The sequence below is a fragment of the Acipenser ruthenus genome, chromosome 56 (assembly GCF_902713425.1).
Source record: "Acipenser ruthenus chromosome 56, fAciRut3.2 maternal haplotype, whole genome shotgun sequence".
NCBI classification, from domain to species: domain Eukaryota; kingdom Metazoa; phylum Chordata; class Actinopteri; order Acipenseriformes; family Acipenseridae; genus Acipenser; species Acipenser ruthenus.
The window spans coordinates 6,869,746-6,893,470 of record NC_081244.1 but is presented as its reverse complement, the minus strand read 5'-3'; the positions used below and the strand labels follow the sequence as shown (position 1 = coordinate 6,893,470).

Here is a 23,725-nt window from a genome sequence, read left to right as displayed (position 1 = left end):
CCTGGATGCAGAGAGTATGCATGACTGTGTAGCAGGTGAACATTGTGAATCTCTTCTTCATTTTTATAGAGTCCGTACTGTAACAAGAACAGAAATCAATACTATCCAAAACAATCTGGAGAAATTCTAATGAAGATAGCATGCTGATAAAATACCCCGTAATATGTGCATATCAAACTGAGAAAAATGTGATTGTAACTATTTTAAGAAGCCATACAAAAGATGATTTTAGATTTTTTCCTTTTTAAATTACATCTGTGAAATTAAACTTCCCTAACCTGCTCCAATTAGCTTGAAATCTGCAATTGTATTTTTCTTTTTTTTTTTTATAAAGAAACCGAGACCCAATCAAAAAGTTATAATAAAGCAAAGCTGGGTTAAGTAATTGAGAGCTCAGATGAAAATCTAGCATGTTTTTGTCTTTTTCTCAAACCGTGTCGCTCCTCTTCCTCAGTGGTGAAGGTTCCGATCGTGCAGTATCTGGAGAGACTGAGAGACGAAGAGCTGGAGGAGCGGAGAGAGAAGAGGAGGAAGCAGCTGGCTGAGGAAGAGGAGGCAAAGCAGAACGAGAAGGAGGAGAGCATGCAGGTGAGGATGGGGGAGGAGAAGGAGGAGAAGGAGGAGAGCATGCAGGTGAGGATGGGGGAGGAGAAGGAGGAGAGCATGCAGGTGAGAAGAGGGGAGGAGAAGGAGGAGAGCATGCAGGTGAGGATGGGGGAGGAGAAGGAGGAGAGCATGCAGGTGAGGATGGGGGAGGAGAAGGAGGAGAGCATGCAGGTGAGAAGAGGGGAGGAGAAGGAGGAGAGCATGCAGGTGAGGATGGGGGAGGAGAAGGAGGAGAAGGAGGAGAGCATGCAGGTGAGGATGGGGGAGGAGAAGGAGGAGAGCATGCAGGTGAGGATGGGGGAGGAGAAGGAGGAGAGGATGGGGGAGGAGAAGGAGGAGAGCATGCAGGTGAGGATGGGGGAGGGGGGCTGCATTCTGCTGCTTGGTCGACATTTTGTACCCGTTACGTGACACCAATTATTTTTTATTTATTTTTTTCTCTCATTTTAAATTGATTTCGATTCTCAGCCTTGTTTTCACCGGCTTGTTCTGGGTTTGTGTTTTCAGGCTCCTGGGTCCAGGACTGTGGGCTCTGCTGGTCACAATCAAGCAGGTACGTCCTGCTCTAAACACGTCCTGCTCTAAACACGCCCCGCACACGGCTGGACGGGAGATAGAATTAACCACTTTACATTGAAACGGAAGTGAAAATGTGCATAGGTCATTAGAATGCAGTAAACTAACAGACACCATGAAGAGATTATATTGTAGCGTCAAACTGAACAGGATTGTGGGGCTCTGTCTGTCTGTCTGTCTGTCTGCAGCTTTAATGAAACTAAACTCTTTTCAGAATGTAGTAAACTAACACAGACACCAAGAAGGGATTATATTGTAGCGTCAAACTGAACAGGATTGTGGGGCTCTGTGTCTGTGTGTCTGTCTTCCTGTCTGTCTGCAAGCTTTAATGAAACTAAACTCTTTTCAGAATGTAGTAAACTAACACAGACACCAAGAAGAAGGGATTATATTGTAGCGTCAAACTGAACAGGATTGTGGGGCTCTGTGTGTCTGTCTGCAGCTTTAATGAAACTAAACTCTTTTCAGAATGTAGTAAACTAACACAGACCCCAAGAAGAAGGGATTATATTGTAGCGTCAAACTGAACAGGATTGTGGGGCTCTGCCTGCCTGTGTGTCCCGTGTGGAGTTTGAATGCTCTCACCCCGTGGAGCGCCCTGTGGGGTGAGGTAGTAGATTGTATAGTTTTTGGGGTCACACCCGATCTGGGAGATAACTATACAGTCCACTGTCTTTCTCACGGTGCAGCCGAGCAACAGGAGCCACTGTTCAGAGAGACCGGCAGCGATGGACCTGCATTCACCATGCCATGAAGAGAAAAGCCATCACTGATGAAACTGAGACTCTCATTGCACAGCAGTGTGACCCAGTCCTGGTTTCGCTGGGAGTTTATTAATAAGACACACCTGAGCTTGTTAGCTAGACACACTGGGGGCTGATCAAGCTGGTAGTAAAACCTGGAATGGGCGACACTTGAATATGTTCTTCGGATGAGACTTAAAACAATTGGAAGTGACTCTGCAGCAGCAGCAGTTGATGATGATGATGCAGAGTTCACCCCCCTAGTCTCCAAGTCGCTTTGGATAAAAACGTCTGCAAAATAAATATTTATTTTAACCTGTGCAGTTTGAAGCGACAGACCAGCCTCGCCCTCCTTTCCTGCCCGCGGGGGTGAGGTAGTAAGTTGTATTGTTGTTGGGGTTGGGATGCTGTACCCCGTTTTTTTGGAGATAACTATACAACCTACTGCCTTCCCTTGTGGGGCAGCCCAGCGCTGGCTGCAGGACTTCAGCGCTGAATTATAGCAGGACCTTTTGCTATTGAAATCTGGGACAAACAAGCAGGGGCTTGATACCAGGAGGTTCAAATCCGGGCTCAGCCACTGACTCCCTGTGTGTGTGTGACCCTGAGCAAGTCGCTTCACCTCCTTGTGCTCCGTCCTTCAGATGAGACGTAAAACAAACGAGCTCCTATTGGAAGTGACTCTGCAGCAGCAGCAGCAGCAGCAGTTGTTGATGATGATGCAGAGTTCACCCCCTCTAGTCTCTGTGAGTCGCTTTGGATAAAAGCGTCTGCTGAATGACTTGTTAATGATAAAAAGGAAACCAAACCCCTTTGTTATTACACACACACACAGAGCAGACTGTTGCAAGTTCAAAGTATTCAAAGCAAGCGGGCTCCTGAGCGGCGCATCCAGTAAAGGCGCTCCGCGTGGAGTGCAGGATGCGCCCTGTAGCCTGGAGATCGCAGGTTCGAGGTCCAGGCTATTCCCGTGATGGGAGCTCCCAGGGGGCAGCACACAATTGGCTGAGCGACACCCAGGTGGGAAAGGTTTAGTCCAGGGTGTCCTCGGCTCACCGCACAGCAGCGACCCTTGTGGGCTTGCCTGGAAGCTGCCCAGAGCTGCCTGGTTCTCCAACGCTGTAGCTCTGAGGTGGCTGCACGGTGGGTCTGCAGAGTGAAGTTGGCGCCCTGTTTGTGTATTAAAATTCAAAGTAGAATAATCCATTCTCCCTGCTGCTGCTGTTCCCCCTCCCCTCCTCCAGATGGCGATCAACCCCAGCTGGTCTCCTCCTCCCTGGACACCCCCCGAGGCTCCGAGGGCTACCTCACTGCCCCCCCCCTCTGGAGAGGGGACCCCCACGGGGCCCGAGGCCCTGGTCACCCTGGAAACGGCGGTGGGGCAGCGACAGCCAGTGGCGGGCCGGTTCTCGGAGCTGCACTGTGATCTCGCGGCCGCAATGACATCAGAGCTGGCAGACAGACCCAGCGGCGAGGCAGAGGGCTCTCAGATGGAGACGTCTCCTGCCCCCACGATTGGTGAGACAATCGCGGATCTGTGTCTTCTATCTAAACAGAGTAAAATATTTAAAGCCGGTAGTTTATGTAACTTTTGAGTGCAATTATACCTAATTGGTAGTAAACAAAATAGGGCTGTAATTGTCATGCAGTCAGGAGGCTGTGTGGTCCAGTGGTTAAAGAAAAGGGCTTGTAACCAGGAGGTCCCCGGTTCAAATCCCACCTCAGCCACTGACTCACTGTGTGACCCTGAACAAGTCACTTCACCTCCTTGTGCTCCGTCTTTCTGGTGAGACGTAGTTGTAAGTGACTCTGCAGCTGATGCATAGTTCACACACCCTAGTCTCTGTAAGTCGCCTTGGATAAAGGCGTCTGCTAAATAAACAAATAATAATAATAATTTCAATTGCAGTGTCAAACAGTGCTGCTGTGATTGTACCTGTAATGGTGTCTCTCTGTCCCTGTCCCTGTCTGTCTCTGCTGCAGCCTCTCTGTCTCCAGAGCGTGCTGAAGTCTTGGACGCCCTCGCGGCTGTCAGCTCCCAGCTCGAAGGGTCTCCCATGGATACCAACAGCCCCGCCTCCGCCGGAACCCTGGAGGAGCCCGCCTCCGAGACCGTCGCCACAGCAGCGCCAACCGCAGCCAGCGCAGAGCTCCAAGGGGGAGGAGCCGGGGATGAGAGCGAGGCTCGCAGGGAGGGAGAGAGCAGGTGAGAGATTCGTAACCACTGTATCTGTTTTTGCAATTCATTTTTATTTTATTTATTTATTTATTTATTTATTTATTTATTAATCAATTTCCAATTCCGTTTTGAAGGACTTTATATTTTATAGATAATAATTGCTGCGATTTTTCTCCCTTTCAAGCAAAGCCAATGTAAGCGACTGACAAACAGCACGTCAGTTTTAAGTAATGTTGTTGCCACTGTGGTGAGAAGCTCTGTTTTTAACAGAATGCTGCAGATTGCAATTGTGAGCAATTATATGCTGGATTTGATTACAGTGGAATTGGGAAAACAAATGACTCGTTCCTAACCCCGCCTTCTCCCCCCCCCCCCCCCCCCCACCACAGCTCGGCTCCTGCCTCCTCCACAGGGGAGGGTCTTCCAGCGAGTGACGGGGCTGACGGCCAATCCCAGGCCATCCAGGAGGAGCCCCTCCCCTCCACCAGCAGTGAAGAGGAGGACCCGCTGGCAGGTGAGAGGAATGAGATTACAGAGGAGCAGGGCCAGGGCAGCAAAACAGTACAATACAACACAATACACTGCAATGCAGTACACTGTACCACACTGCAATCCAGTGCCAGGGAGAGCTGGGAGAGGCAGCCTCACTATCGCAGGGCTCCAGAGAGCCGGATTCATTCAAGCAGGTCTGTGTGTTTCAGGAATCAACCTCCCTGAGGGAGTGGATCCCTCCTTCCTGGCTGCTCTACCGGAGGATATCCGAAGAGAGGTGCTGCAGAACCAGCTGGGCATCCGGCCCCCCGCCCGGCCCGCCCCCTCCGCCACCGCGCCTGTGCCCCTCCCCGCCCTCGTGGGCAACGCCGGGGTCACCGAGGTCAGCCCTGAGTTCCTGGCTGCGCTGCCCCCAGCCATTCAGGAGGAGGTCAGTCACTGAGTCGCACTGTGTGTGTGTGGTGTCTCGCTCTCGCTCTCCGCTCTCTCTCGCTCTTTCGCTCGCTCTCTCGCTGTCCTCACTCTTTCGCTCGTGCGCTCTCTCTCTCTCTCTCTCTCTCTCTTTCTCTTTCTTTCTTTCTTTCTTTCTTTCTCTCTCTCTCTCTCTCTCTCTCTCTCTCTCTCTCTCTCTCTCTCTCTCTCTCTCTCTCTCTCTCTGGTTGTCTAAGATTAGGAAACTAACCCTCCCCACTTCCCCTCTCCCCCCAGGTCCTGGCCCAGCAGAGGGCGGAGCAGCAGCGACGGGAGCTGTCCCAGACCCCCACGGGGGACTCCCCTCTAGACCCGGTCACCTTCATCCAGACCCTGCCCTCGGAGCTGCGTCGCAGCGTGCTGGAGGACATGGAGGACAGCGTGCTGGCAGTGATGCCCCCGGACATCGCGGCCGAGGCGCAGGCCCTGCGACGGGAGCAGGAGGTCCGGCAGAGGCAGCTCATGCACGACAGGCTGTTCGGACACAGCAGCTCCTCAGCGCTGTCTGCCATCCTGCGCAGCCCCGCCTTCACCAGCCGGCTAGGAGGGAACCGGGGGGTGCAGTACACCCGGCTCGCCGTGCAGAGGGGGGGGGGCCTTCCAGATGGGGGGCAGCGGCAGCAGCCACACCCGGTGAGGGGTGGGGGGGGTCGGGGGGAAGGAACCAGATCTCTCCTGCTGGATAACGTTATGTTAACATATTGAATCACACACCACTTTGTAGTTCTCTAAATCTAACATGAAATACTACTGGACTGCTATTATGGCTTCCGGTAGACTCTTTTTTGTGATACCATTTTGTAGTTTCTTTTGATTTTACGTGATGTTAAATAAAATATCTAAATTATGTTGATCATCAAATTCTAGGTGATGCAAATCTTTTGGCCACAGCTGCACAGCGCCAGCGTCCTTCTTTTGAAGACGAGGCTACTTTTGTAATTTTGTGGAGTATTTTGTAACTGGTATCATCTGCCTGGCTAAACCAGACCTCACAGTTCTGGAAACAGAAAGCGTCTGAATCTCTCTCTCTCTCTCTCTCTCTCTCTCTCTCTCTCTCTCCTCTCTCTCTCTCTCTCTCTCTCTCTCTCTCTCGCACTCTCTCCTCTCTCTTTGTCTGTATGTATCTCTCTCTGTCACTCCACTCACTCACTCTCTCTCTCCTCCCCCAGACCCACCAGCTCCAACGTGGACTCCCTCCTGCGTCTCCGTGGCCGTCTCCTGCTGGACCACGAGGCCCTGTCCTGCCTGCTGGTGCTGCTCTTCGTGGACGAGCCCAAGCTGAACACCAGCCGCCTGCACCGCGTCCTCCGGAACCTGTGCTACCACACCCAGACCCGGGGCTGGGTGATCCGGAGCCTGCTGTCCATCCTGCAGCGCAGCAGCGAGAGCGAGCTGTGCATCGAGAGCCCCCGGACCCACGCAGGAGGAGGGGGAGCCCCGGAGGAGAGGGGCAGCAAGCGCCCAGTCTCCACAGCCCTGGCCGCCGGCGTTGTCTCCAGCAAAGGGGCTCCCTGTGGAGCCTCCACTTCTTCGTCGTCGTCTTGTTCAACCACTCCGACTCCCTCCTCCTCCTCTCCGCTCGAGCTGCTCCACAAGGTGGAGTCGAAGAGCTCCAGCCAGCTGTCCTGGCTGTCTGTCTCCATGGACGCGGCGCTCGGCTGCAGGACCAGCATCTTCCAGATACAGAAGTCCGCCGGGCGCAAGCACACGGAGAGGCACAGCGGGGGCAGTGCAGGAGGGGGAGGGGGAGGAGGAGGTGGGGGAGCAGGAGGAGGAGGAGGAGGGGGAGGGGGAGGTGGAGGCGGCTCCACGGTTCATATACACCCCCAAGCTGCTCCAGTGGTGTGCAGGCATGTGCTCGACACGCTGATACAGCTAGCCAAGGTGAGTGCAGGGCTCTGTGTGGCGCTGTCTGTGTGTGTGTGTGTGTGTGTGTGTGTGTGTGTCTCCACTGTGTGTCTGTGTCTCCACTGTGTGTCTGTGTCTGTCTCAGTGTGTGTGTCTGTGTCTCAGTGTGTGTGTGTGTGTGTGTGTGTTTGTCTGTCTTGGTGTCTGTGTCTGTCTCGGCGTGTGTGTGTCTGTCTGTCTCGGTGTTTATGTGGTGGGGCTCTGTCTGTAAATATATTCCTGTGTCTTGCTACATCAGAGTGTCTTCTCTCATTAAATTTACAGCTGTGGCACTGCATGAAGAGTGTTATAGAAAAGCAAACTAATGTATTGTCACTGTTTGTTTATTTATCTATCTAAATGCATCTCTTTATTTATTTATGTATGTATTTGTTGCTTTCTCACCTCTCTCTCTCTCTCCATCGCCCCCTGCAGGTATTCCCCAGCCACTTCACCCAGCAGAGACCCAAAGACCCCCTCTCCTCATCCTCGGACGGTGACAGCAGGGAGAGGCTGGGTGGGGGAGTTAAGCCCCTCTCTTCTGGGGGTCTCACCCCTTCCTGCCCTCCAAACCAGCCCGCTCCCTCCCTCGGCGTCCCCCAGGTCCTGGGCCTCTCCACGGACTTCTGGGACCTGCTCGTGAAACTGGACAACATGAACGTGAGCCGCAAGGGCAAGGCGTCAGTGAAGTCTCTACCCGTAGGGGGCGCCGGGGAGTCGGAGGGCCCCCAGTGCAGCCTGGAGGCCTCCCCGCTGGGGCAGCTGATGAACATGATCTCGCACCCGGTCATCCGGCGCAGCTCCCTGCTGACCGAGAGGCTGCTGCGGCTGCTGTCCCTCATCTCCATCGTGCTGCCCGACAACAAGGCCAGCGAGGGCCCCGCCCCTCACCTCCAAGCCCCGCCCACCGCTGCCGGAGTCGTGGGCGCCATGGCGACGGCGGCCGCAGCAGCCATCGGTACCACGCTGCCAGCCAGCGTCAGCCACACCGCCACGCCCGCTGCCACCAGCAGCACAGCCACGGGTAAGCAAGGGGATGCTCCAGAGCTTGTTGCCTAGACACTGGGGCTAATCAAGCTGCTAGTGAAACTTTAAATATGCTTTACCAGACCTCTCTGTGCTTTACAATGCTTCCCTATGCTTTACCAGACCTCTCTGTGCTTTACAATGCTTCCCTATGCTTTACCAGACCTCTCTGTGCTTTACAATGCTTCCCTATGCTTTACCAGACCTCTCTGTGCTTTACAATGCTTCCCTATGCTTTACCAGACCTCTCTGTGCTTTACAATCCTTCCCTATGCTTTACCAGACCTCTCTGTGCTTTACAATGCTTCCCTATGCTTTACCAGACCTCTCTGTGCTTTACAATGCTTCCCTATGCTTTACCAGACCTCTCTGTGCTTTACAATGCTTCCCTATGCTTTACCAGACCTCTCTGTGCTTTACAATGCTTCACTGTGCTTTACCATGCCTCTCTGTGCTTTACAATGCTTCCCTATGCTTTACCAGACCTCTCTGTGCTTTACAATGCTTCCCTATGCTTTACCAGACCTCTCTGTGCTTTACAATGCTTCCCTATGCTTTACCAGACCTCTCTGTGCTTTACAATGCTTCCCTATGCTTTACCAGACCTCTCTGTGCTTTACAATGCTTCCCTATGCTTTACCAGACCTCTCTGTGCTTTACAATGCTTCCCTATGCTTTACCAGACCCCTCTGTGCTTTACAATGCTTCCCTATGCTTTACCAGACCTCTCTGCTTTGACTATGGGGAAAGCCTTTAGAAAGGGTTGTTTAATTTCCTAAGCATTTTAACTCCAGGATTAAAAACAAGATTAATACAAAATGCTCGATGGCGCTGAATTTAGACCAAAACAAAAAAAAATCAAAATTCATGTTTTTTTTGTGAAACCTCACCATAGGTAATGTTTGTAACCAATAAAAAAAAATGTATATACATATATATTTAAATACACTCCAAAAGCAAACTCTGTCCTGACGTCTGTGTGTGTGCGTGCGTGTGTGTGTGTGTGTGTGTGTGCGTGTGTGTGCCCGTGTCTGTGTGTGTTCTCCTCTCTCCCCTCAGCACCCAAGCCCTCTCGCTCCCCAGCGAAGGCCTGCCTGGACTCTGCCAGTCTCTCCGATAACAAGCTGGCGTCGAGTGGCCTCACTGAGAAGCAGCTGCAGCTGTCCGTGGAGGTGAGAGGTCGACCCTAGAAAGCAGTCCCCCACAATCAGGGCTGGGGCACTCGCAAGGAGTAGGGCTCTGCGAAATTCTGGGGAGAAAGAAAACAACAGGACTAACCTGCGATTTCAGCCCTAAACTCCAGCTAAACTCGTCCTAAAGAATAATTGAATTACGAGAGACGATTACAGCCGTTCTAGAAATTGATGCGTTCAGTAAAAAGCTGAAAGACTTGCTGTTTTAAAACAAACAGATGCCCCAACAAACTCAGAAAGCATTTCTTTGAGAGATCGCACGCAAATATCCACTTGGTGTCTAAAGCCCTGACGTTATAAAGTTTCAGAATTAATAAATGCATACCGAGCACGGGCACAAGAGCCAGTATAGACAAGCAGAGTGTTCAAACTTTCCACAGAGTTCATGAAAGATTGACTGGGCTGTGCAGAATACAACCACGCAGCTCACAAGTTCTCTGAAGGCAGTGAGGATTTTTAGACCCACAGCATGTTTGGGTAACGTTTCCCTCCTGTTGGATTCAGAAATGGAGTGTTATCCGCTGTATGCAGAAGGGAACGGTAGTGGAATTTCTTTGACCGGGTTTTGGGGAAATGCAGAAGAATCATTTCCCAATTTAGCAAAGGAAGGCTGAAAGAGATCTCTCAGTTTTTGCCGTTTCTGTTGATGAATTATATATTTGTGCCGGGTGAGAAACAGATAGCAAAGAAACGTCATGTAATCGAAGACACTACAAAATGATATCGCAAAAAAAAAAAATAAGTCTACCGGAAACCTTAGATTTTTTGGGGGAAAAAAAGTGTGTGATTCAGTATGTTAACAAGGGAACATTATTCAGCAGCTTTCATTGGACTCTATGAAGCTGAGGGAGTTCATTCTATATAGAGGGTGTGGAATTCAATATGTTAACAAGGGAACATTATTCAGCAGCTTTCATTGGACTCTATGACGCTGAGGGAGTTCATTCTATATAGAGGGGGTGTAATTCAATATGTTAACAAGGGAACATTATTCAGCAGCTTTCATTGGACTCTATGAAGCTGAGGGAGTTCATTCTATATAGAGGGTGTGGAATTCAATATGTTAACAAGGGAACATTATTCAGCAGCTTTCATTGGACTCTATGAACCTGAGGGAGTTCATTCTATATAGAGGGTGTGTGATTCAATATGTTAACAAGGGAACATTATTCAGCAGCTTTCATTGGACTCTATGAAGCTGAGGGAGTTAATTCTATATAGAGGGTGTGTGATTCAATATGTTAACAAGGGAGCATTATTCAGCAGCTTTCATTTGACTTTATGAAGCAAAATTAGTTCATTCTACAGGGTGATGATGCAAAACTTTTGACCATGTGTATGTGTCTCTCTCTCTCTCTCTCTCTCTCTCTCTCTCTCTCTCTCTCTCTCTCTCTCTCTCTCTCTCTTTTTGTGACCTCTCCCTCTCCCCTTCTCTGGTTGCATTGCAGGTGTTGACGTCTCACTCGTGTTCAGAGGAAGGACTGGAGGACGCGGCTAACATCCTGCTGCAGCTGTCCCGGGGGGACGCAGGGACGAGGGACACCGTCCTCAAACTGCTGCTGAGTGGAGGCAGACACCTGGGCTGCACGCTGTGCAGGCAGATTGGTGAGACGCCGGCACAGAGCAGTGCCACACAGCTGGGGGCCAAACATTTAGCATCGCCGAGAATTGTAGGATTGAGAAAGTTGCAATTGCTGCAGCGTAATCAGAGCTGTAATTGTAACAAGCTAATTGTTGTTGTGCTGGCTGGGTTACAGGCACCCTGCTGGGCGAGCTCAGGGAGTATAATCTGGAGCAGCAGAGGAGGGTGCAGGCAGACGCCCACTCGCCGGACGCGCTGAGCGACGAGCAGACCCTGAGCACCAAGCTGAAGGGCAAGGTCTCCAGCAGGTGAGGGTGTGCCTCGAGAAGGAGGGGGGTGGGATTGTACAGTACAGGGATAGACTCCTATTGCACAGCAGTGTCGCCCAGTCCAGGTTTTACTACCAGCTTGATCAGCCCCCAGTGTGTCTAGCTAACAAGCTCACCTGTGTCTGATTATTAAACTCCCAGTGAAACCAGGACTGGATCACACTGCAGTGCAGCGGGAGTCTGATTCCCAGCCCTGCATTGTAACTGCAATTTAATATCACTAGACTAGCAGTAACTGCAGTCAAACAATACTGGAGTAACACAGCAGGGATGGGAATAAGACTCCTATTGCACAGCAGTGTCACCCATTCCAGGTGTATTGTTACACAGTGCCCTGTCTTGGAGTGCTGTGTGTTTTAAATCCCCACCTCTCTCCTGCTTTGCCCCTGTGGGCCTGACCGCAGGTTCGACGTGGCGGAGAGCGTGGTCATCGTGGCCTCTCAGAAGCGCCCCCTGGGTGGCCGCGAGCTGCAGCTGCCCTCCATGAGCTCCCTGACCTCCAAGACCTCCACGCAGAAGTTCTTCCTGAGAGTGCTGCAGGTCATCATCCAGCTGAGAGAGGACACACGGCGAGCTAACAAGAAGGCTAAGCAGAGCGGGAGACTGGGTCAGTGAAATACCCTTATACACTACAATACCCTTATACACTACAATACCCTTATACACTATACACTGTAATACCCTTATACACTACAATACCCTTATACACTACAATACCCTTATACACTACAATACCCTTATACACTATACACTACAATACCCTTATACACTATACACTACAATACCCTTATACACTACAATACCCTTATACCCTATACACTACAATACCCTTATACACTACAATACCCTTATACACTACAGTACCCTTATACACTACAATACCCTTATACACTATACACTACAATACCCTTATACACTATACACTACAATACCCTTATACACTATACACTACAATACCCTTATACACTATACACTACAATACCCTTATACACTACAATACCCTTATACACTATACACTGTAATACAGTACACTCCAGTACAGTAGACTGCAATACAATATATAATAATACTCAGATAGACAGTCAGCATGGCGCTGGATTGAGGGTGTGTTGTTTAGAGCTCCACGGGGTCTCTGCTCACTCCTCTCTCTCGCTCTCTCGCTCTCTCTCTCTCTCGCTCTCTCGCTCTCTCTCTCGCTCTCGCTCTCGCTCTCGCTCTCGCTCTCTCTCGCTCTCTCGCTCTCGCTCTCTCTCTCTCGCTCTCGCTCTCTCTCTCTCTCCTCTCCTCCTCCTCTCCCCCTCTCAGGCACCTCCAGTCTGGGCTCTGCCAGCAGTATCCAGGCTGCGGTCCGACAGTTGGAAGCCGAGGCCGACGCGATCATCCAAATGGTACGTGAGGGTCAGAGAGCCAGGAGGCTGCAGCACACTGCCGGGACCACCGGCACCACCTCCACCATCACCACCACCACCACCACCGCCTCGAGCGTGCCTGCTGCTGCTGCCAGCGCCACAGTCACTGCCTCCACCGCTACGGTTAGCATGGACCAGCCCGCCGAATTACAAGACGCATGTCTGCCCCTCCCTCACTACCTCCCTCCCTACCTACTTATCTACCTCCCTCCCTCACTCACTACCTACCTCCCTATCTCCCTCCCTCCGTCTCTCACTACCTACCTCCCTATCTCTCTCCTCTCCTCTCCTCTCTCTCTCCTCTCTATCCTCTCTCTCCTTCTGTCCTCTCTCCCCTCTCTCCTCTGTCTCATTTCTCTGTCTCTCTCCTCCCATGTCATTTCTGTCTCTCTCTCTCTCCTCTCTCTCTCTCTCCCCCTTCTGCCTCTTTATACCAGGACTGGAGACTCCCTCTGTCCCTTCCTCTCTCCTTCCATCTCACCTTTTCGCCTCCCTACGTTCCTTCCTTCCCTCCCCCCCTCCCTCCCTCTCTCCCTGTGCTGTCCGAGTCAAGCAGCTACTCCAGATTTTTAGCAGTTATTTAATCATCGTCTAGCTGAAGTTCACTTCAACTCTGTGTTGCAAGTAATTGCTCCCCCTGCTTAACGGCAGCACAGAAAGGAGGGGCGTTTATTACCTGCTGCACAGGAAGTACGCGATCTTGTGTAGTGTTGTTTTGGAGCAAGCAAGCCTCGCTGTTAGTGGAGGTGTAAAAATGAACTATTTGTCTAAATGCAAACATACTTCAGGGACTCCCGCTGCACAGCAGTGTGATCCATTTAATAATCAGACACACCTGAGCTTGTTTCCTTATACCCGCTGTGGCTGATCAAGCTGGTAGTAAAACCTGGACTGGGTGAAACTGCCGTGCAGTAGGAGTCTGATTGCCATCCCTGTAGTTGATTTATTTGCTGATAAGGTTTGTTTTGGGATTGTGTGAGTGCAGAAGGCAGGCAGCTCCAGTCTGGACTCAATGCAAACCAGTCCACTGACACACCATGAACTCAAATCTCATTGTCAGTATCAAAGGGAGTTTGTTAGGGACACTTGCCCACAGCTGGCATGTAAAGTCCTCCCTCAGTTGCTGTGCACGGTTCTGAGGTGAGGTTATAAATTCTGAGAGGAGTTTGGTGACAGATGGGTTATTGGACCTTTTTTTGACGTCGTGCCAGAGATTTCTCAAGAAAGTCGAATCTGCATGTGCTGGGGAGCGTACAGCTGTGGCCAGAAGTTTTGCATCCCCCTCTATATAGAATGAGCTAATATTGCTTTACAAAGTCCAGTGAAAGCTGCTGAATAATGTTCCCTTGTTAACATATTGAATTACACACCCTCTATATAGAATGAACTCCCTCAGCTTCATAGAGTCCAATGAAAGCTGCTGAATAATGTTCCCTTGTTAACATATTGAATTACACACCCTCTATATAGAATGAACTCCCTCAGCTTCATAGAGTCCAATGAAAGCTGCTGAATAATGTTCCCTTGTTAACATATTGAATTACACCCCCTCTATATAGAATGAACTCTCTCAGCTTCATAGAGTCCAATGAAAGCTGCTGAATAATGTTCCCTTGTTAACATATTGAATTACACACCCTCTATATAGAATGAACTCCCTCAGCTTCATAGAGTCCAATGAAAGCTGCTGAATAATGTTCCCTTGTTAACATATTGAATTACACCCCCTCTATATAGAATGAACTCCCTCAGCTTCATAGAGTCCAATGAAAGCTGCTGAATAATGTTCCCTTGTTAACATATTGAATTACACACCGCTTTGGAGTTTTCCCAGATAGTTAACGGAAAACTAATTAAAAATGTGACATTTGAAATCTAACATGAAATGCTACTGTCCTTCTGTTACGGCTTCCGGTAGATTTAATATTATTTTTTTTGTTCGTACTCCTTTTAAAGGCTGGGCCAGTGATAGTCTTGCTGTTGCTTATAATAGGTTAATTGAACTACAGATAGATAGACCTAGTAAGCACTCCTTTCTAAAGGGGATGGGTTACAAACCCTTACTTAGACTCAGTCCCTGTGTCTGCTAATAGAAGTCTAACCCCCCTCCCTCTCTCTCCAGTCTGAAGCCCCCACAGGTCGGAGGGACGAGTCCCCGATGGACGTTGATCAGCTGTCACCGGCTGGACAAGAGACCTCGGCTCTGGGTATGTGTCTCTAACACAAGCAGTGGAAACATGAACGAACACATACAAGGATATATACACCCACAGAGATACACACATAGCACGCACGCGCACACACACACACACACCAAGAAGGGATTATAGTGTAGCGTGAAACTGAGCAGGATTGTGGGGCTCTGTCTGTCTGTCTGTAATGAAACAAAACTTCAGAATGTAGTAAACTAACACAGACACCACGAAGAAGGGATTATATTGTAGCGTCAAACTGAACAGGATTGTGGGGCTCTATCTGTCTGTCTGCAGCTTTAGTGAAACTAAACTCTCTTCAGAATGTAGTAAACTAACACAGACACCAAGAAGAAGGGATTATATTGTAGCGTCAAACTGAACAGGATAAAGTAAATCAAAAGGAAATATCATCATAATAATGATGGTACTGTGTAATGCACAGTGATTGAAGCTGCTGTCATTATTATTATTATTATTATTATTATTATTATTATTATTATTATTATTATTATGAATGGCTGATGGTGTGTAATGGTACATCCCAGTGGTTTGAAGCTGCTCTCCTGTCTCAGGTGCGGAGTCCAGCAGCAGCTCCCTGGCAGTGGAGCCGGAGGAGAAGCTGCCAGAGCTGCCCCTGCTGAGTGAACAGCTGCTCCTGGACGAGCTGTGGAGCATGCTGGGAGAGTGTCTGAAAGAGCTGGAGGAGTCCCACGACCAGCACGCTGTACTGGGTATGAACTGGGGCTATACTATGCTCGTGTATGATTACTGTGTGATTGCTCTGTGCTCGTGTTTGATTGCTCTGTGCTTGTGTTTGATTGCTCTGTGCTTGTGTTTGATTGCTCTGTGCTCGTGTATGATTACTGTTTGATTGGTCTGTGCTCGTGTATGATTACTGTGTGTTTGATTGCTCTGTGCTCGTGTATGATTACTGTTTGATTGCTCTGTGCTTGTGTATGATTACTGTGTGTTTGATTGGTCTGTGCTCGTGTATGATTACTGTGTGTTTGATTGCTCTGTGCTCGTGTATGATTACTGTTTGATTGCTCTGTGCTCGTGTATGATTACTGTGTGTTTGATTGCTCTGTGCTCTTGTTTCTCTCCTCTGCAGTCCTGCAGCCCGCAGTGGAAGCGTTCTTCCTCGTGCACGCCACGGAGCGAGAGAGCAAGCCGCCTGTGCGAGACACCAGGGAGAGCCAGCTGTCACACATCAAGGACGAGCCCCCTCCCCTGTCCCCCGCCCCCCTCACCCCCGCCACCCCCTCCTCGCTGGACCCCTTCTTCTCCCGGGAGCCCTCCTCCATGCACATCTCCTCCAGCCTGCCCCCCGACACACAGAAGTTCCTCCGATTTGCAGGTGAAGAGAGAACCGACTGTGTCTCTCTGTGCCTCTCTGCTCTGTCTCTCTGTGCCTCTCTGCTGTGTCTCTGTGCCTCTCTGCTCTGTCTCTCTGTGCCTCTCTGCGCCGTCTCTGTGCCTCTCTGCTCTGTCTCTCTGTGCCTCTCTGCTCTCTGCTTTACCGTACCTTGCTGTGCTTTACAGTGCTTGCCTATGCTTTACCAGACCTCTCTGTGCTTTACAATGCTTCCCTATGCTTTACCAGACCTCTCTGTGCTTTACAATGCTTCCCTATGCTTTACCAGACCTCTCTGTGCTTTACAATGCTTCCCTATGCTTTACCAGACCTCTCTGTGCTTTACAATGCTTCCCTATGCTTTACTGTGCCTCTCTCTGCTTTACAATGCTTCCCTATGCTTTACCGTGCCTCTCTGTGCTTTACAATGCTTCCCTATGCTTTACCGTGCCTCTCTGTGCTTTACAATGCTTCCCTATGCTTTACCAGACCTCTCTGTGCTTTACAATGCTTCCCTATGCTTTACCAGACCTCTCTGTGCTTTACAATGCTTCCCTATGCTTTACCAGACCTCTCTGTGCTTTACAATGCTTCCCTATGCTTTACCAGACCTCTCTGTGCTTTACAATGCTTCCCTATGCTTTTACCATGCTTTCACTGTGCTGTATTACACTTTGCTGTGCTTTGACTGTGGGACACTTTTTTCTAAGGGAATGCTTGTGGGATCACACTGTGAATCCCTTGTGTTTTTATGGTGTTTGTGTCTCTCTCTCTCCCTCTCCCTCTCCCTCTCCCTCTCTCTCTCTCTCAGAGACTCACCGCACTGTCCTCAACCAGATCCTTCGTCAGTCCACCACTCACCTGGCTGACGGGCCCTTCGCTGTGCTGGTGGATTACATCAGGATCCTGGACTTCGACGTCAAGCGCAAGTGAGAGTCTGCCAGCAAAACCAGTGGCTTTCCTGTAGCATTTCCATTGAACTAAGTTTCTTTCAGTGTTTCTATTGAAGATGCTGAGAAAGACTTCTAGTGGAAACGTTTGCCGTTGAATTTATGAAGTTTCTTTCAGTGTTTCTATTGAAGACGCTGAGAAAGACTTCTAGTGGAAACGTTTGCCGTTGAATTTATGAAGTTTCTTTCAGTGTTTCTATTGAAGATGCTGAGAAAGACTTCTAGTGGAAACGTTTGTCGTTGAATTTATGAAGTTTGGCACTATCGCATGTCTGATAGATCAGTCGGTCTGTCTGTCTCGCAGGTATTTCCGTCAGGAGCTGGAGCGCCTGGACGAGGGGCTGCGGAAGGAGGACATGGCCGTCCACGTGAGGAGAGACCACGTGTTCGAGGACTCGTACCGGGAGCTGCATCGCAAGAGCCCCGAGGAGATGAAGAACAGACTGTGAGCTATACACTGAGAGACATGCTGAGAGACACTGACAGTGATATGAGTGTAGTGTCACTCTCTCTGACTCGCTGTGTGTCTCTCTCTTCTCTCTCTCTCTCTCTCTCTCCCCCTCCCTTTCTCTCTCTGACTCACTCTCTCTCTCTCTCTCCTCCCCTCCCTTTCTCTCTGACTCACTCTTTCTTTCTCTCCCCTCCCTTTCTGACTCTCGCTCGCTGTCCCGTTCTCTGACATGTGCTCTCTCTCTCCCCCCCTCTCCCTTGCTCTCTCTCCATCCCTCCCTCTCTTTCCCACCTCTCCCCCTCTCTCCCCTCTCTCCCCCTCTCTGACTCGCTGTGCTGTGTCCCCGCAGGTACATCATGTTTGAAGGGGAGGAGGGCCAGGGTGTGTGTGTGTGTCTCTCTCTCCTCTCTCCTCTCCTCTCCTCTCCTTTTTCCCCCTCTCCCTCTCCTCTCTCCTCTCTTCTCCTTTTCCCCCTCTCCCTCTCCTCTCTCCTCTCTCTGACTCGCTGTGCTCTGCCCCGCAGGTACATCGTGTTTGAAGGGGAGGAGGGCCAGGATGTGTGTGTGTGTGTGTGTGTGTGTGTGTTTCTCTCTCTCTCTCCTCTCCTCTCCTTTTCCCCCTCTCCCTCTCCTCTCTCCTCTCTCCTCTCTCCTCTCTCTCTGACTCGCTGTGCTCTGCCCCGCAGGTACATCGTGTTTGAAGGGGAGGAGGGCCAGGATGTGTGTGTGTGTGTGTGTGTGTGTGTTTCTCTCTCTCTCTCCTCTCCTCTCCTTTTCCCCCTCCCCCTCTCCCTCTCCTCTCTCCCCCTCTCTGACTCGCTGTGCTCTGCCCCGCAGGTACATCGTGTTTGAAGGGGAGGAGGGTCAGGATGCGGGGGGCTTGCTGCGGGAGTGGTACATGATCATCTCCAGGGAGATGTTCAATGCCATGTACGCCCTGTTCCGCACCTCGCCCGGCGACCGGGTCACCTACACCATCAACCCCTCCTCTCACTGCAACCCCAACCACCTCAGCTACTTCAAATTCGTGGGCCGCGTGGTGGCCAAGGCCGTGTACGACAACCGGCTGCTGGAGTGCTACTTCACACGCAGCTTCTACAAGCACATCCTGGGCAAGAGCGTCAGGTAGGGACCCCGGGCCAGGGGGGCGGGGACTGGGATGTAGACCGGGCCGCAGAGAGAGTCGGGTGGAGAACCCTTCAATACTCCGGGGAGCACACGAGGCTCTGACCGCCCCTGTGCTTGTGTGCGAGTGTCTCCCCTCCAGGTAGGGGGGCTGGGAGGGGGTGTGTGTGTGTGTGCATCTCCCCTAGTCTCTGACCGCCCCTGTCTCCCCTCCAGGTACACAGACATGGAGAGTGAGGATTATCATTTCTATCAGGGCCTCGTCTACCTGCTGGAGAACGACGTGTCCACCCTGGGATACGAGCTGACCTTCAGCACTGAGGTGTGTCTGTCTGTCTGTGTGTGTGTATCAGAGTGTGTCTGTCTGTGTTTGTATATATATATATATATATATATATATATATATAATGTGTGTCTGTCTGTCTGTGTTTGTATATCTCCATCACTGCAAACCTGGACTGGCATTTGATGTGCTGTTTTGCTGTGTGTCCCCCTGGCAGGTCCAGGAGTTCGGGGTGTGTGAGGTGAGAGACCTGAAGCCCAACGGAGGCAACATCCTCGTCACGGAGGACAACAAGAAGGAGTACGTGCACCTGGTGTGCCAGATGAAGATGACGGGTGAGCAGCGCACGTTCACAGCAGCGTGTGCGTCTTCACTTACAGCTGTGTGCACTCTGCAGGGCTCAGTTTGAAGGCTGGCGCTACCTCGTGGTTTAAATATATATTTTAACAACGAGCGAGATTGTTTAGTTTTAAGACGCCTAATTTTAAAGCACAAAGCGGTCTAACATTTATTGATCGTGAATTGAAGTCCTCGCAGGCAGAGGTTTTTGGTTGTATTTCAGGGTGTTTTAATCAATCTGCACACCTGTCTTAGTTAGTAATGTTTTCTTACGCTGTCCTCTGCCGTCGTCCTTGTTTTTTTAATTCTGTTTTATCACCCCCCCCCTCCCCCTCTCTCCACAGGCGCAATCCGTAAACAGCTGGCTGCGTTCCTGGAAGGGTTTTACGAGATCATTCCCAAGAGACTGATCTCCATCTTCACAGAGCAGGAGCTGGAGCTGCTCATCTCAGGACTGCCCACCATCGACATAGACGACCTCAAAGCAAACACAGAGTACCACAAATACCAGTGCAGCTCCATACAGGTAAACACACACAGAGAACCAGCGCAGCTCCGTACAGGTAAACACACACACAGAGAACCAGCGCAGCTCCATACAGGTAAACACACACACAGAGAACCAGCGCAGCTCCGTACAGGTAAACACACACAGAGAACCAGCGCAGCTCCATACAGGTAAACACACACAGAGTACCAGCGCAGCTCCGTACAGGTAAACACACACAGAGAACCAGCGTAGCTCCGTACAGGTAAACACACACAGAGAACCAGCGTAGCTCCATACAGGTAAACACACAGAGAACCAGCGCAGCTCCATACAGGTAAACACACACAGAGAACCAGCGCAGCTCCATACAGGTAAACACACACAGAGTACCAGCGCAGCTCCGTACAGGTAAACACACACACACACAGAGAACCAGCGCAGCTCCATACAGGTAAACACACACAGAGAACCAGCGCAGCTCCATACAGGTAAACAGAGGGCGATGCAGAACTTTTGGCCAGAGCTGTAGATTTTAGTTGATTTTAGTGTCTAGACCAGCGGTACTCCACTCTGCCCCTCGAGATTGAATCCAGTCCAGGTTTTGACTCCAGGCAGGTTCTGGTGCAGTTAATTGAAGGCAGGTAACTATTTTAGGACCTGGTTGGAATAAAGACCAGGACTGGAATCACTCTCCAGGGCTGGAGTTGAGACGGTGCCATGGTCATGTATTTGATATATTCAGTGTGTTCCGTATCCATCTCTGCTCTGGTCTGCATGTCTTCTCCTACACAAAACTGCAGCTGTTAGTTTTGAATACATTGTGTGTGTGACACTGCGCCGTGGCTGGGATTGTGTTTTGGGCTCTCGGCTGTGAATGTGGCCCCCTTGTTCACGTCTCCTCTCTCTCTCAGATCCAGTGGTTCTGGCGGGCCCTGCGCTCCTTCGATCAGGCGGACCGGGCCAAGTTCCTGCAGTTCGTGACGGGCACCTCCAAGGTGCCTCTGCAGGGCTTCACCGCGCTGGAGGGCATGAACGGCAGCCAGAAGTTCCAGATTCACAGAGACGACCGATCCACAGACAGGCTGCCCTCCGCGCACACGTGGTGAGTGAAGAGAGAGAGACGCACACACGCACGCACGCACACACACAGGCTGCCCTCCGTGCACACGTGGTGAGTGAAGAGAGAGAGAGAGACGCACACACACACACACACACACACACACACACACACACAGGCTGCCCTCCGCGCACACGTGGTGAGTGAAGAGAGAGAGACGCACGCGCACACACACACACACACACACACACACACAGGCTGCCCTCCGTGCACACGTGGTGAGTGAGACACACACACACACACACACACACACACACGTACGTATCCATTCCATGTTCCTTTGTAAGGAATGAAGTGCTGAAGATGTCCCCGTGGTGTTCCTGCGGGATTCAGCTAGGAATCCATTAGGAAAATGTGTGGATGTTTTATGTGAAAGGGATACCCAATTGCAGTCCAGCCCTTCTTAACTGTGTGTCTGTCTGTGTGTCTCCAGTTTTAACCAGCTGGACCTGCCTGCCTACGAGAGCTATGAGAAGCTAAGTCACATGCTCCTGCTTGCCATCCAGGAGTGCTCTGAAGGGTTTGGACTGGCGTAACCACGGCGATAGAGAGAGAGAGAGAGAACGAGAGCGCCATCACCCTCCACTGAGCCTTCTGACTGGACTTGAACCTGGAGCCGGAGCAAGATAGCGCGGCCATTTGAGAGAGAGATCACGCAAACAGACTGTAACACCACAGAGAAACGTGGTCATGCTTGAACGAAAGCAGCAGCAGCAGAGAGAGAGAATTAAAGATGATTCTGTTATTGACAGAGGGGTTTTCTAACAAGAGATTGAAGACAGACAAACCAAACGAGAAAGGCAGTGCGTTTTGGAAATAATTTAAAAATGAAATTAAAATAAATGATAGATGACATTCTGTTTGCTTCTCTTTTATGGAATATGTGATGTTTAAAACAATAAATGCACATGTCCAGAAATAATATTATTATTATTATTATTATTATTATTATTAATAATAATAACATTGTAAAGAGATGAAAAAAGGATTTGATGCAGCTAATAATAATAATAATAATAAATGATAAATGAATTGCTAAAAAGAAAGTGAAATGAAACAAGAAGCAACTCAACTAGACTACAAACTTTTCTTTCTGGTCACACCCTCTCTCATTTCTCTTCTGTGGCTAATTTTTCAGTTTGCTTTTTAATCCAAGACAAGGTTCCCTGTGCTTGTCTGTCAGACAGTAACGTTTGGGAGGGTGACAAACGGGTGCTGTTCAAGTTTGGGTCGTGTCTGTTTTGAGGGGAAATTCACTGAAGGAACGAGACCCGTGGTCCGGAAACCGAGGGGGTAGTTTTTTTGGGGGGGTTGGGTCGCGAGTCACGTGGTGGACCTGGACAGTGGCTGGCTGGATTAATTGGGACTGAGACGCAACAGAAGAATGCAGTAGATTTGTTCTGCTTAACGTCAAAACAGAATTCAAATAAAGTAATAGAAATTAAGAGTGAACGTGTAAAATAAGAGCGCGAGAGCGAGCCTGAGCCTCGCTCGGTTCAGCCGCGTTGCAGCTTTCATATTTTTCTTGTATTTATTCATTCATTTTTTTGTTTTGTTTTTCCTGAAAAAAAAATAAAAAATATTGGCCAAAAAAAATAAATAAAATGAAATGTCTGTCTGACTGTGTGCTTTATTTGGAATGTTGCCATGAAAAAAGATCCAAGGAAGAAATAAAAAAAAAGAAATTCTAAAAGTAGACTCTGAACTCGTGACCGAAGCTGAGTGGGTTAATTTTGTGTAATAATGAATCGATGGGGTCTGATTGGTGGGCAGAGAGCCAGCCAGCCATTCTTGTTCGCATTGAAACTTGTCATCTGAAACCAAATCTGGTGGTGTGTGTGTATTTGTACTGTTGTAATTGTGGTTTTGCCCCCTCCCTGGTTTTCTGTTTCCCTCGTCTAGTGGCACGTGTCCCTGTGTTGTAACGTGTAGACTGGTGTCCACACAGTCTCTGTGTCTCAATGTTTGAATTGTCTCTGCCTTTCTGTGCGGTAGTTTGCTTGCTCTCTCTCTGTTCTGGTGGTGCTGTTGTCACTCTTCTTGTTGTAAAAGAACCTGCAAGAAAACAAACAGGCATCAGAACACAGCCTCTGCACAGTCACGATCTCTGCAGTCATTGCATAGAGTGACAAACCCCAGGGTGCTGCCAGTGACATCACACAGCATGCAAACACAGCAGCCACGCTGCTTCATACATGTGTTAACAGACAGCCACACACAGCACGTGGATGCATCAGGGATGAACTGGCATTGACACACAAGCCCCTTATCAGCTCTTCAGCAGTAAAACAGCTTGGTCAAAAGGAGTCTGCAGTTAAAACACACCAACTCAAAAACTATTACACAGTTTAACATTACACGGCCAAGCACAGTACAGCCAAGGTCTCCCAATTGCATCACATTAAGAAAATGGTAACTTTAAAAGTTCTATACGTTTAAAAAAAAAAAAAAAAAATGCAGAACTATATACTTCACTTTAACGCAGTCCCCGGGACAACAGCCAAGGAAAGATGTACTCCACACCTGTTAAAGGGTAGACACAAATTAGTTCAATACAAAACATCTGGGCACATCACAGGTCAGAAGGTGAGACACCCGCATTAAAAATAACACCACACTCCACGCTCTGCTTACAAAATCTTCACGGCAGTTCAATGCAGCAACCCTCCACACAAATCTATCTTTCACAAGCCACTAGCAAATGACACAGCATTACTGATTACCACTTCCCTACAGTATTGCACATGAGCAGCAAGCTCAAAGCAACTGTGCAAAACACAATTACACTAGAGCAGGATTATATAAAAACATCCATTTCTCATGAAGCTAGTCACGTTTCTCAGACAAGCCCCTCAGACAGCTTTGGGAGGGGGGGCAGTCAGGCTGGATCAGCAGCACAGTGCCCTAGAAGCAGCTTCAAGCGACACTT

The 23,725-nt window shown here is 49.8% G+C and overlaps 1 pseudogene; it reads left to right on the top strand.

Annotated features, from left to right (window-relative positions):
• Positions 1 to 499: 499 nt before the first annotated feature.
• On the top strand, positions 500 to 22,410 carry LOC131724711 (E3 ubiquitin-protein ligase HUWE1-like; annotated as a pseudogene).
• The last annotated feature ends 1,315 nt before the right edge of the window (positions 22,411 to 23,725 follow it).